The sequence below is a fragment of the Adiantum capillus-veneris genome, chromosome 15, assembly GCF_014529385.1.
Source record: "Adiantum capillus-veneris isolate H3 chromosome 15, ASM1452938v2, whole genome shotgun sequence".
Classification (NCBI taxonomy): Eukaryota; Viridiplantae; Streptophyta; class Polypodiopsida; order Polypodiales; family Pteridaceae; genus Adiantum; species Adiantum capillus-veneris.
In genome coordinates, this window is record NC_140945.1 from 64,415,780 (window position 1) to 64,429,794 (window position 14,015).

Below are 14,015 nucleotides of genomic sequence, written 5' to 3' on the forward strand. Positions count from 1 at the left end.
TCACTTGCATAAAGGCTCATATTCAGGATTCAAATCAATGTGTAGATGATATGTATGACATTTAGTGAGAAGGTTTAAGGGGATGGATGAAGAAGCCATGAATACACTGTCAAGAAAATCAAGAAACAAAAGAGTATAGCGCCACTACTCCCTAGACTCCCTACTGCATACATTGTATGGAAAAGAAATTCTCTCCTATATGAGGAGGTGCATTCAATATAACTAAAATGGGACATTCCATCAATCATTATGGCCGTTATGACTTTGTCAAAAGAATCCACTTTGAAGTACACCTTTTGAACAGTTGATGAGGACACCTTTTCTTTTACCACACCAATTTTCTAGACAAAGAAGGCAAAAATTTGTATTTTCTTAGAAGGCCCTCAAAATGACCTCCCAAATTCCCTAATAATGTTGCAGATTCTCGACAAGTAGGGAAACTAGGAAGAGATGTCTAGAGAAGATGTGAGTGGATAGGATTGAGGTGCTCATGTTGTGGACCGTGCCGGTCTTTTCGGATTGTGGATCAAAGCTATGGATTGCAAGTTATGGCCAGTTGAAGATTCGTCGAGGCTAGGTATGTGTCACTTAGGCCACCTCGGTATGTGTTCCATCTAGAGTTTTTAGCTCCTCTCCAAGGTTTGTATGTGTTATATGTGTCAATGGAAGGCCACAGGAAGTTACAACTTGTCAATTGCAATCTGTATCAAGGAGATATTGTAGATTGAAGTCGGTGGTTGTTCCCGACGTCATGGTGCCAAATTAATCTTGGAAATTTTTACCGCCTCAAGAAGAGGGCCTGAGAAAATTAAAATGTGGAAATCACAAGGAGATCTGAAGCCACAAACCGAGGTGATTGGGTGGAGTTTTCACCTCGGGCATGCTCTGAATGAGCAAAACTTATTGCTCTCTCTTCTCTGCTAATAGTAGAGACTATCTCAAGCAAGATGCTGTTGCTAAGAAAAACTTATTTCTCTCTCTTCTCAACTAACAGTAGAGCCCATCTAAAGTGAGATGCTCTAACTGAGTAAAACTTATTTCTCTCTCCTCACCTAATAGTGGAGACTATCTCAAGTGAAACACTTGAACTAGCCAGCCTTGCCTAGGGACCACACCTCTTGATCCTGACCTTATACTAACATACAACATACACACTTGCATCAAGCCAAAGCATACTATTGACTCCCAAAATGGGCTCTTTGCATAGTCACTTCTATGAAAATGCTAAAATAAAACGCTATCCATAGACCTCTCTGTTAAGGCCATATTTAGTATCTTTCTTACTTTAAGTCAAGTTTTTGTAGGTTCTGTCATTGTTCAGTAATTTTTTAATGTAAAAGGGTGGAACCTCTTCAAATCAAAATCGAGAATTATCTCAAGTAGATGTAATGTTTTGAAGTACGCTGAATGGGGAAGAAGGAAGAGGTTGAAACCCCGTGTACTGTGTATTCATGGTCTTTGTTAAGTAATTTGTTGTCAATTGCAATGCAGTAACATGTATTTGTAAATCCTATGGATAATACACTTAAAGTCAAAGCATATGCATGTGTTGGTATTCTCCGAGAGCCCCAATAACACTTGGCGATCCCTACTGATTGTGGAAATTATTTAGTGGGCCAATTGGGTAATGGGACTGATTGGGGCTCATGGAGACTGCACCTGAAGAGTTCCTAAAGGAATTTTATGATTGGGTTACCGAGGAGGAGGAGATTGAGGAATATAACAAAGCTTTTTTAGATACTTACTTTGATTTATTATCTGATGACATAAGACTCAACATTGCATTGAGGATTCATCAGTACAAAGTCAATAGGGTTCAATTTGGTACATGTAATGCTCCTATTAAATACCTTTCATTCTACTGTAAAAGTCACGTCATTTAATATTTGAGGTCTCAAAGAAGAATTAGAAGAGGAAGGAGAGATGTATGAGTGACTCAGGGGAGAAGCCACCAAACATTACTTATGGCACCAGATTTTAGAGGACAAGATGGGATTCTTGGTTGGAATCTCAAATTCAAAGATCAGGTGCTAATTCAAGGGATGGTATTCCTGAAGTAGGGGTGATTACAGGCTTGCCACCAATTACTGAGAGGAAAGAATCACAAGATTTCAGCACTTCAAGTGGTGACCAAGAACAGGAAGAAGGGGAGATTTATTTACGTAAGCAAAGAGAGTAGGGAAGAACTCCAGGAGCTCTTGAAAAGGTTATCCCTCAGTTGGTTGGAGTTCAGGTAGTCCATCAGTTTTTTAGAGCAAGAAGGCAATTAAGGTTCCAGGTACCCCCACTTCAGCTACCACCATTAGCACCATTAGCTTTTAATCCCTTGGGAGATCCACCACCACCCCAACCACCTTCAATGGCTTGACCACCACCCAACCCTAAAGTAGGAGCAACAAAATTTAGTGGAAAAGATTGTAGGGAGGCGTTGTAGCACGACCTAATCGCAACCCACAAAATTATCAAATCGTGGATCGGTAACCCGGCTAGGGCATGGAAGCACGAGCATCCGATGAATAGAATAGAGGATTCAAGAGATCACCTCTCCTTGGCAAGTAGAGATTAGCTATGGCAAGACTAACTCTAAACCTACTCTAATCACTAATCAATTAATCTCCTACACACATCAAGCCCACCGAAGTCCGACTTGCCATAGACTAGAAACCCCAAACACACTAATGATAAGCACACACTAATGATAAGCACACACTAATTACCACATGTCAATTAAGGCACTTCATCAATAGCTTACACACACGAGGTGAATGGTGCTAGAGCTTCATAAAACCTATCTACACACAACCAAAGAATAGGGCACACACACAAATTACAAGACTAAGACCCAAATTAATCAAGCTACTTCGTGATGCTACACATCGCAAATCAATTTCTCGTAACAGTGGTTACTAGCAAGAAGTACATACATCTCTCAAATCTAGAATAATGAAAGTGTAATACTAATTCATGACAAGATGAACTATAGAGAAGAAGAGACTAATGAGAAATTAAGAATTAGATTAATCAAGAAGAGCTTACACTAATTACAATGGTTGGCACTAGCCTCTCAAGCATAGAAATTAAGCTCAAGGCTAGGCCAAAGAGTGAACACTCAAGAGAGAGGGAGCTCTCAAAAGTGGATACTCTAAGAGTGGATACTCAAGAATGAAGCCTCCTTGCCTCAAGGCTTCCTTTTAAGGGCTTTCACCACAATCCCTTCTACTATGGGTTTAAGCTTGAGCCCTCAAACTACCAAATACAACTTTGGAACTCCAAGTGAGCCCAAGACTTATACAAAGTGAGTGGGAAATATTGTGACAACCATAGATATCTCCCGTTTGATGCATATTCGGTGTAGCCTGTGTTAGCCGCTGCTAACAAAGATTCACAGGATGCTGACAGTCATGTGAGACAATTTGAGACTAGGTGGTATGCAAGTGGCTATGATGTGCTCTATAATGATGCAATGAAGAAAGAAAACTTTGCAACAACACTTCAAGGGAAAGAAATGACATGGTTCATGCAATATGGTATTGCAAAATTTCTAGATTATGAAGGGTAGAAAAAACCCCTGAAGATGTCTTGTGAAGAAAATTAGGAGAATCAAGCAAAAGGATCTATTGGTAGAAGATTATGCACAACAATTCAAGAACATGATGAATAGACTGCAATCAAATAAAAGACCATCTTGGGAGCAATTGGATGATTATTTTTGTAGAGGTTTGAGGAAGCAACTAAAAGTGATGTTGCAGGGCATGCACCTCTCACCCAACCATAGAATTTTGGCAATTTAGTAGATGTAGAAATGAGGGCTAAAAGAAGGTATGGGACAAATGAGCAGAAGAAGACTAAGAAGAAGAAATCCAAGTAGGATTTAGATTCAAAAGATGAATAATTAGATTCATGTGAAGATGAGGATTCAGATTCAGATTTAGATCAGGAGTCGAGACATTGATGAGGATGAAGAGGACACTTGGAGTGCAAAGAAGAAAAAGATACTAAAGAAGAAGAAGGATGCTAAACCAAAGAACACAAAGGGTAAAGGAAAGAAGAAGAATGTAAATCATATTTTGATGATGCTACTAGTATCAGCAAATTGATTTTGGAGAAGCTGAAGGAGATTCAACCTTCACCATTTGCAAATCCTTCAAAACAACCATTTTGTCAGGTATATCAAAGGCTTGGATATGATTATGAAAATTGTTAATATAACCCTAACTTTAGGGGAAGAAGACCAACACATATTCTTGCAAAGATGGAATCAAGGGCAAATGTGGTGGCACAACCCTTCAAGACCAAATTTCACAATTCGGTTCAACCAAAGCCGTTTCAGCAAGAAAATTGGCAAAATGTGCAAAGATATCAACAACCAAATAATCCAATACAGCCATGTACTTACTATGGTACCTTGGGACATAGGTAGGGACATGCATGTGAACTCTGGTGTAAATGCAGGAATGAGAGAGGAATTCCAAATGTGAATTACACCCCCACCAATGCAGGAGCAAGCTCTTCCAATGATGGGAGGATAAAAGCACCATCTCATGTGAATGTGGCGATTTTGGAAGAAATGCCTTATTCAGTTGACCAACAAGATATGTCAGGGAATAGGCACAAATTGGCAGTAATATGCTGAGCAAACACATGCAAAATCGACAAAAAAAAAGGTGATCCTTTACATTGTTTTTAGGGTAATTGCCATGCATGTATTAAAAATTGAAAAGGTGTTGGAGAAACCTATGGAGGTGGAAATCCTAGTCATCACCAGTTCAAAATAAAAGCTAAAACAAAATCAAGAAGAGTAAGGGAATGAAGCTAAAGGACCTATTGATCGGAAGGCCCAATACAAGATCAGGTTAGGGGTGTTGAAAGAAATTCAGCTAAATCAAAATACTGATGAAGGTCCAAGTTCATCGCCAGTAGGGAAGATGTAGGAACTGTGGGACAACCTAAGCATGAGACCTTCAGAACTTGAAAGTTTGCATTTTCAAACAGGATCAATCAAGTCCAAGGATGTACCTGATAATGGGGCTATCAAATGATCTGTTTGATGCCTTATTGGAAGCCCCCATTTCATTGAAGTTTGGGTAGTTAATGAAGTTAGTCCCTGATTTTAGTCAGACTTTTTTTGAAAAATGTCAAATCAAATCAAAGACAAGGAGGAGGAGAAGAAGAAGGGGGAAAATAGTCCAATTGACATATCCTAGATTGATGGTCATGAGATGTATCTCTAGTAGAAGTGGATTACAAAATGCTTGTGATAAATATTAGCATTGGGAAGTTGTACCTTTCTGATGTGTTGGTGGATGGAGATTCAAGAGTGAATATTCTCCTTGAATCAGTTTGCAAGTTGAATCTCCTGAACTGGGAACCATCACCTTTTCAAGTTAAAATGGATGACCAAAGGAGAGTACAACCTTTGGGAATTCTCAAAAATCAGACAATAAGTGTAGCAGGACTAAATTTTGTGGTCAATTTTTTTGTCCTGATGTTGGAAGAATCACATGCTCTACCCAATGATTTTGGGAAGTCCATGGATTAGGTCAGCTAAAGTAAAGCAGTTATGGAGAGTCGATACAATTGTGATAAAAAATAAGAAGAAAAAGTTGAGGATGTAGATGGTTCCAAAGAAGTCTATTCCATCTTGGTTCAAACCTTTATATGGGTCAAGCTATTGAGGAAGATGAAGAAGAAGAGTTTCTTCAAAGAAATACAACAGTAGTCCCCGAGGAGATTCACTCTATATACAAAACAGGATGCCACCTGCGAGCGGACAACTTTGATAAAACCCCTATACACGACTCATATTAGGAAATATGACCCCCCTTTCTACTCTTATATGACAATCAATGAAGAAGAATATCATACCCCTATCTTACATATAAAATTTAGGTCTCACATGATCTAGTTGAGTAAAGCTAGTCAAAGAGTGTGTAGCATAGTGGCTGGCAACGTACTAAGGAACCACTTCTGTTGATAACTAGATGTACCCTCAATGTGTCTTACTTTGACTTTCAAATTATGTGCCCGATCAACCTGGACTCTGGCTACTTGTCCAATTCTAACCCATTTGAAGCTAGTATAAATCAACCCTTGACCTACTCCAAATCAATCCTTATCTATGACCGGCTTGATGCAAAATTTAATGTGTGACTTGATAAAAACCTTCCTCAAAATTCATCCAATATCTAGTGCACACAGGTGACCAATCATTACAAGTAATCAACTCGGATCAATCCCCCCCCCACATAAATATGATAAACCCTCCCTTATTTTTAAGCTTGGGAGATAAATTATTGAGGGCCTACCCCTAACCTGTACGCTTATGTAACTTGTAAAAAAAAAACCCTCCCTGCACTTACATGATGCGATAAGTTTTCCATGGTGAATCCCCCGATCGTAGTCCCAATTTTTGTGGTTGATGTGCAAAAGATTGCAATGCAATTGAAAAACAGAATTAGTTACCTGAATTGGAACTAAAAGCAATTTGGAAGAAAATAGGTAAAACAATCAAAGAGCAAATATTGGAGGAGGAAAAGGAAGCAATTAAGGCAATCAAGTATGTAGAGAAGATGTTTGAAGAACAAATGTCTAATAATTATAGATTTAGAGAAGATGAACTAGAAGATATGAATTTGGGAACTAAAAATGGCCCAAATACGGTGAAGGTATCCCACTGAATTGGATAGTGAGTTTAAGAAAGCATCAAAGGCTTTTCTATTGGAATTTAGGGATGTATTTTCTTGGTCATATACTGATATGAAGGAAGCAGATCCAGTTGTATATCAACACATTATAAATTTGAAAATAGATGTAGTGCCAATAAAGCAACAAAGATATAGGACGAATCCAAATTATGAAAAATAGGTGAAGGAAGAGATTGATAAACTATTGGAAGATGGTTTTATCTACCAGTAGATAAAGTTACTTGGTTATCACCAAGTTGTCCCAAAGAAGAATGGGAGAATCAAGGTTTGTGTAGATACAGCAAACTGAACGCCGCCACAATTACTGATCCATTTTAATATGGTTTTTTTTAATGTGACGAGCTGTGGATGAGCATCTCTGAAACGAGGTGTTCAAGAGTTGCTAGGGGAGCCGCGAGGGTTTTGCAACCATAGGCTAGTTTGAATGGGGTGTTGGAGAGTTGCAATGAAGCCATGCAAGCTGCCGAGAGAAGAAGAGGGGCATGGGCTTCCACTTGCAAGGGCGGGATGCTTAGAAGAGCACGCTGGGTGTTGGTTAGATACCGGGGTGCTTGCCTTCATGGCAAGCCCCTCCTTCCCGATTCCTAGTCACATTAAGTGGGCCACAGCCAGTTGACCAAAATAATAGTCAACGCACCGCGGACGCGGAGTCAAACTCTCCACCTGCACCCTCCAAAGGTTTGTCTCTACCATTGCACTACGTGCATGCATGTGCTTGTGGAAGAAGGCGACTACCAGGTTATGTGTTTAGACAACGTGCTCTCCCCAAAAAAAACTGCATGATCGGCTGTGCCGGTCACCTCCACCTACACGGAGGAAAGCACCCCGAAACTTAACCATTGCCAGCATTGTTTGACCAAGAGCATTGTGTGTGTGTGTGTGTGTGTGTGTGTGTGTGTGTGTGTGTGTGTGTGTGTGTGTGTGTGTGTGTGTGTGTGTGTGTGTGTGTTCTTCATTAAATATAGAGAGAGCCTTTTGAGGGTACATTTTGCTTCACCACACAGCCAACAGAGAATTACTCTCTCTCTTCAATTTGCTACAGGGCCAACACCCTCTCTCTCTTGCTCGATCTTGGCAGCAATCCCTACAAGGAGAAACTCCCTCTCTCTCTTTGTTCAATTTTCAATAGGGCCATAAGGGCTTGATTCTTGCTCCTTTCTATTGTTTGCAGCCCTATAGGGGCTCGCCCCCTTCTCACTCCTCGAATGCTACAGAGAAGCTCTCTCTCTCTCTCTCTCTCTCTCTCTCTCTCTCTCTCTCTCTCTCTCTCTCTCTCTCTCTCTCTCTCTCTCTCTCTCTCTCTCTCTCTCTCTCTCTCTCTCTCTCTCTCTCTCTCTCTCTCTCTCTCTCTCTCTCTCTCTCTCTCTCTCTGTCTCTTCATTTTTTGACATCATTCTCCTCATATTCTTATCAAGGTTTTCTTGGTGGATTCTGCTTGACCGTAAATTTGCCTAAGGGTAATATATTGTAGAATTATTGTGCACAATTAGGTGATATTCAGTCAACTTCTTGATCACCATATTGATAAAATGAACTCTCTGATCATATACCAACTCCACCAGACATCCAAATCTTGTCATTATGTTCTTATACAAGAACTTTGCTACACTTTTTTCTTTATTATCCTTCATTGCTTGTGCTTCCACCCATTTAGTGCAATAGCCAGTTGCAACTAAAATGTACTAGTTTCATGTAAATTTTACAGTTGGTTTGACATGTTCCACAAAATCTAGACCCCACTTTTGAAAAGGCTCAAGTGGAAGAATTGGTTGTAAAGGGATCTTGTCTGTGGTCTATCATCTTCTAACAAGTCAAACAAGTCTTCACATGCTGATGAGAATCCTTAAAAATTAAAGCCCACCATAAACCTACTCAAAAACTTTCTTTGCTGTAATGTCACTTGAAAAATGGCCAACAGCATCATCTGCATGTGCCTCATCCAATATCAATTTTTGTTTAAACTTTTGAACACACCTTCTTAAAACCTGGTCTATTCTCTATTCCCCTTTTGTAAAGAACACCCATAATCACTGTAAATGTTCTACTTCTCCATGCCAATTTTCTCCTTTTGACTATTGACAATTCTTTTGGGAAAATTCCATGCAATAAAAAATATAACATATCCTCATACCAAGAATCCTCAACATCCACAAGGTCTACTGGAAATAGATTTGCATTAGGAAATTCATCTATTACTTCAGTAGGTGCTTCCCTAGTAGCTAACCTGCTTAAATAGTCAGCTATCACCTGGTCTTGACTTGGCCTGTGTATAACTGAATAATAAAACTCCTTCATCAACAGTACCTATCTAGCCAAACTTCCTGGCAGATGAGGGTTATTGACTAGATACACTAGGGGTTGATGATCCACATGGATCATTACTTTATTAACCAACAAGTAATGTCTGAATTTTTGCAATCCAAAAATCATCCCAAGACATTCTTTCTCAATAACCGTGTAATTATTTTCTACAGGTGCTCTCTACTAGCATAGTAAATTGGTTTGAATCAACCTTTCTCCACTTCTTGCATTAAAACTGCCCCCACTGCTTTATTAGATGCATCCACAAACATATGAAAAGGCAACTTCCAATCAAGAGGAATCAGTATAGGGGAAATCACCAACATCTTTTTCAGCAGGTTAAATGCAGTATCCTGCTTTTCCTTCCACACAAAATCTGCATCCTTCTTTGTCAAATTTGTAAATGGAAATCAAGCATGTGCTAAATACCTCAAAAATTTGCATGCCACTTCACTTGACCTATAAACCTCATCAGCCGTTTGAGATTTGTTTGGAGGTAAGGATTTCAAGATTGCTTCCACCTTCTTTGGGTCAATTGCTATACCTACCTTATTGATAATGTGGCCCAACAAAATTCCACTTTTGACAGCAAAGACACACTTTGCAGGATTAAGGGACAATCTGGATTCCCTACACTTTCAAATCATAACTTCAAATGCTTGAGATGATCCTTTTTGTCTCTTGAAACACTAAAATAATCCAAAAGCACGTTCATAAATGTGGTTAAGTGTAAGGACCAAACACGTCTATAATCCAGTTCTTAAAAGTAGGTGGTGCATTCTTCAGTCCAAAGTTCATCACTGTAGAAACATATACTCCCTATTTAGTGATGAGTGTTGTTTTGTCCGTGTACTTCAAAGCCATTCTAATATGATTGTATCCACTAAAGCCATCTAAAATGTTGTACATCTCCTCTCCTGCTACTGCATTCTAGCATTGTATCACAATATGGAAAAGAAAATCACATTATTTTTCTACAAGGACCTCTTCAAACTCCCGTTCACACACACTATATGGGCTTTGTAATTGACTTCTCTCATCGTACCCTTCACTCGGTATGGCAACCAGAAACCATGCCCTCTTTGGCTAACCAACACCGCCTTAGCATCGACATGGCAACAAAATGGCCTCCTTACTCTCCTCCCCTTTCTCTCCTCATATGGGCTCCTCTCTCGTCCAAGGCTACATACTGATGGGGGCTTTTCACAAGCCAAGCTCCCATACCCCTCTTCTCTCGTCCCCACTCCATGAAAACCCCCTCTTAGGGAGGGAGTGATAAAAGACATTGGAAAAAGTTAAAAAAAAATAAAGTATGATTATGTAAATATATGAGAAAGGTAAAATAGGCCACCTCATGCCTGCGGGGCAGCCCATCCCCACCTTGCCTCCTTTTTCTTCATTGTTGCCCCGCCATGTGTCCCTTTTCCTCTCCTCCACTCAAAAGGTCAACCCCCTCTCTCTTCCCCTTGTCCTTTCTCCTTTCTCTCTCCCCTCAAGCTACCCCACCTCTCACCAATAATGCATTCTAACTCACCAATAATGCACCCTAACTCACATGCAACTTACCCTATCTTCCAAAATAGTATACCCCACCCCCTCTGTCTCTCTCCTATCATATCCCATGACCCAAATACCCCCCCCCCCTCTCTCTAAAGGGCGCCATGTCTCTTGTATTGTAGCTAAATAACCTCCCCCACACTCACACACACACAGTTTCACTAAAAAAGGTGCCCACAGACCCATCCCCACCCGGTGGTTACCTGATTTTTCTTGTGTTCACACACATCTGCACACAGATTCACCTCTGAACACACTCCTCTCTCTCCCCTCTTGTAATTACTTTATTCTCCATGTCACCTCTCACTTTTTTTCATCAACCCATCTCTCTCTCTTAGTCTCTCTCTCATGAGACTGCTGTTCTGGCACATATACACACAGCCAGACAAGTGGGGCCCACAGTCACATGGCCTATGTAGATAATGATTTCTTCATTTCTAAATTCTAGAATTTCTTCCCCCCCTCCTCCCCTATATAAAGAGGGGTCACCATCACACAAAAACACACAACATCACCAAAGAACACACTATGCCCTGTGTGTGCCTAGTGCACACACACACACACACACACCCACACCATCACCATCACCGCAATCACCATGCTTGTCTTGAGCATGACCTCTACACCCTTGGCTATGGAAGATGAAGGGCAACTAAATGAAGGACGATGGCCATAATCCTCGTGCGAGTCTTCGCCATCAACTCCCACCTATCCGCCATGTGCTCTACCACTCTCTCCCTTCTCATTCCCCTACCCTATGCTCCCCATTTCATCGCCTAATTCTCTAAATAAAGCTTGAGGTTTTGTTAGTATGTTTTCTTGCAATGTTTTGCCCATGTGAGGTGTGCGGAATCGCCACCTAGTCTTGTGTTTTGGAGTGACCTTGTGTATGTGTGAAGGGTGTGCGGATTCGCCATCCTTTTGTAATGCCTAAGTACTAAGCCGCTATACCCCCTCCCTCACTCTCTCTCTCTCTCTCTCTCTCTCTCTCTCTCTCTCTCTCTCTCTCTCTCTCTCTCACTTGATCTCATTCCCTTTCCTTTTCATCATTACTCCCAAGCATCCATCTCTCTTGGATGAAAACTTTGTTATGGTGGTGTGTTGTTTGCATCCTAGCCGCTGAAGCTAGGTGGTGCCCCCCCTGTTTGCTTTACCATGACAGGCTCGAGGCGCGCCATTTGGTCCCCGGTGTTTTAGAGGCCGTCGGGGCTCGGGGTTCGCTTTGCTCCCGTCATACATAGACACATGTAATGCTCTTGTGCATATCTTCTACCACATATCAATAACACCACATATCTGCTAATGATCAATATTTTTTTCCTTTATGAATTTGAACTGCATCAAGTCAATTGCTAGCTTGGTCTCTAGCCATTTGGTCCGCTTTTTTTCCTTGTTTATCTACAGAACATCTCTCGTTATCTGATCAAGTGCAAGTATTGCTAACAAATAGGAGATAAAGGAACTCTTTTTAAGTGAAATGCTCATGCGGTCATGCTCTTGCTTAGTCCAAAAAAAACTCCAAGACTTTTTTATTGCAAGATCCAAATCAAATAAACCTAAAGTTTATCCATACTTACAAGCTACCGTCAAGGATTATCTAATAAGTACTTCTTCATTTTTGTTGCCTCTTATGGTGCTAGGGTTATCTCAGGTTGAGGAATAAGGAGAAACCTCCACTTGTAGGTGGCATGTCCTTTTCCATAAAGAGTTGATTCCCCAGGAGACAGAGCTAAAAATTAGCAAGCTTACGTTTGCCAAAATGGCTAGTGCAAACCTTGCATAAAAGTAAATTGGGTTCACATTTTCTAGTCGGACACATTTAAGTTTTTAGCATGCTTCTCATGAATTTGATTGTTACGTCTTTGATGTGTCTTTATGTAAGATGATGAAGAACCTTTGTCATTTGATGAAGCATAAAATCTAGAAAATTTATTGGCTACAAAGAAAACTAAGTATGATGCTATATTGCAAAGAATCGCACATGGTCTTTGTGTGATTTTTGACCTAGCAAAAAACCATCAGTATTAAGTGGATTTTCAAATTAGAATTTAAGTGTGATCATAGTGGTAATCGCTAAAAGTCTAGAATTGTGGAAAATGGGTAGAGAAGGCCATTTATTTTTATCATACTTTTGCTCCCACTTGTTGCATGGCCACCATTTGTGGCATTTGTGTGGTGGTAGCTCATAATGGTTTCACTTGAGTATAAAGACTTCATTATTAAAGGGTGATTTCATGAGGAAGTTATGTAGTGCAACCTCGTGGCTTTGATCAACAAGGCCAAGAAAAAACAAGGTATGCATGCTTAAAAAGGCTTTAAAAATCCTCGGGGGATTCACTAATAGTAATGGGGGGATGTCACCTGCGTGCATCCAAATTAGAGAAACCCCCCTATGTATGATTTCTTACCTGCTAACCTACCTCCTACATATGGACAAGATATGGACGTTCTCGCAATGAGCCCCCCCCCCCCCCCCCCCCTTTACGGATTTTGTACTAAATGTGATGATAATACGAAATGCGCCAGAAGCCCATTGGTGAATAGAACCAATTCCTCACATAGACAAGAAAAATCAAAGCAACAACCCAAGTGATGGTTTCCCCATCAAATATATCATTCTAGGCAGCAAGTAGAGCATGTAAAGGTACCCAATGGCATGGAAAAAAGAATTGCTAGAAGATCTACATGAACATGAAGTCACACTCAATTCACATATGGACCCCACTCTTCTTATCCCTAGCATACCCTCAATCTATAAGATCTTAGCAAAATTAATGCATGCACAAGCTCCTTCCTATCCAACATCCACCACATATACAATCTAGCCTACAAGACAAATTAGATCTTTGGCTTAGGTGTGGATTCAAGGGACACAACTTGTTTAAGCTAGCTAGCTTCAAACTACACCAAAATATTGCAAAGATGTGCTTCATATTCAAAGTAAAATTTATCAAAAGAAGAAAGTAATATTGGAGCCCCCTACAACTTTTCCAACCTAGATATTGATTAAAATTTTGATAAGATTTTCTACGAATCTTGAGAAGAATCAAGATTCTATGTTCAAGGTAATCAAATAATTTAGACAACACATAAAGCATAAGGGAACTCTAGATTATAGCTCAACATGAAGTAAACAACAACCATATACACTTAAATGTTGAGATTCTAACCATGAAAAATCAAAATTATAGATGTAATTGAGAGTTTCATACGCGTACAATACTTGAAAATATCAAGTAAATTCATAGTCAACAAACAACTTTTTCTCCTATTTCAACCCCGCCAAATAGTCTCAATGCAAACATAGCCATACTCTTCTGATTTCATGTGCAAAGATGTGCATTTGTGCCAAAGTAAAAAATTTGATCAATGTATAGTGTACATTTGGTTGAACACTTGTACCATGAGAACCATTTATATAGCCCGACAAGTTTCCTTCTTCTACACAACCAA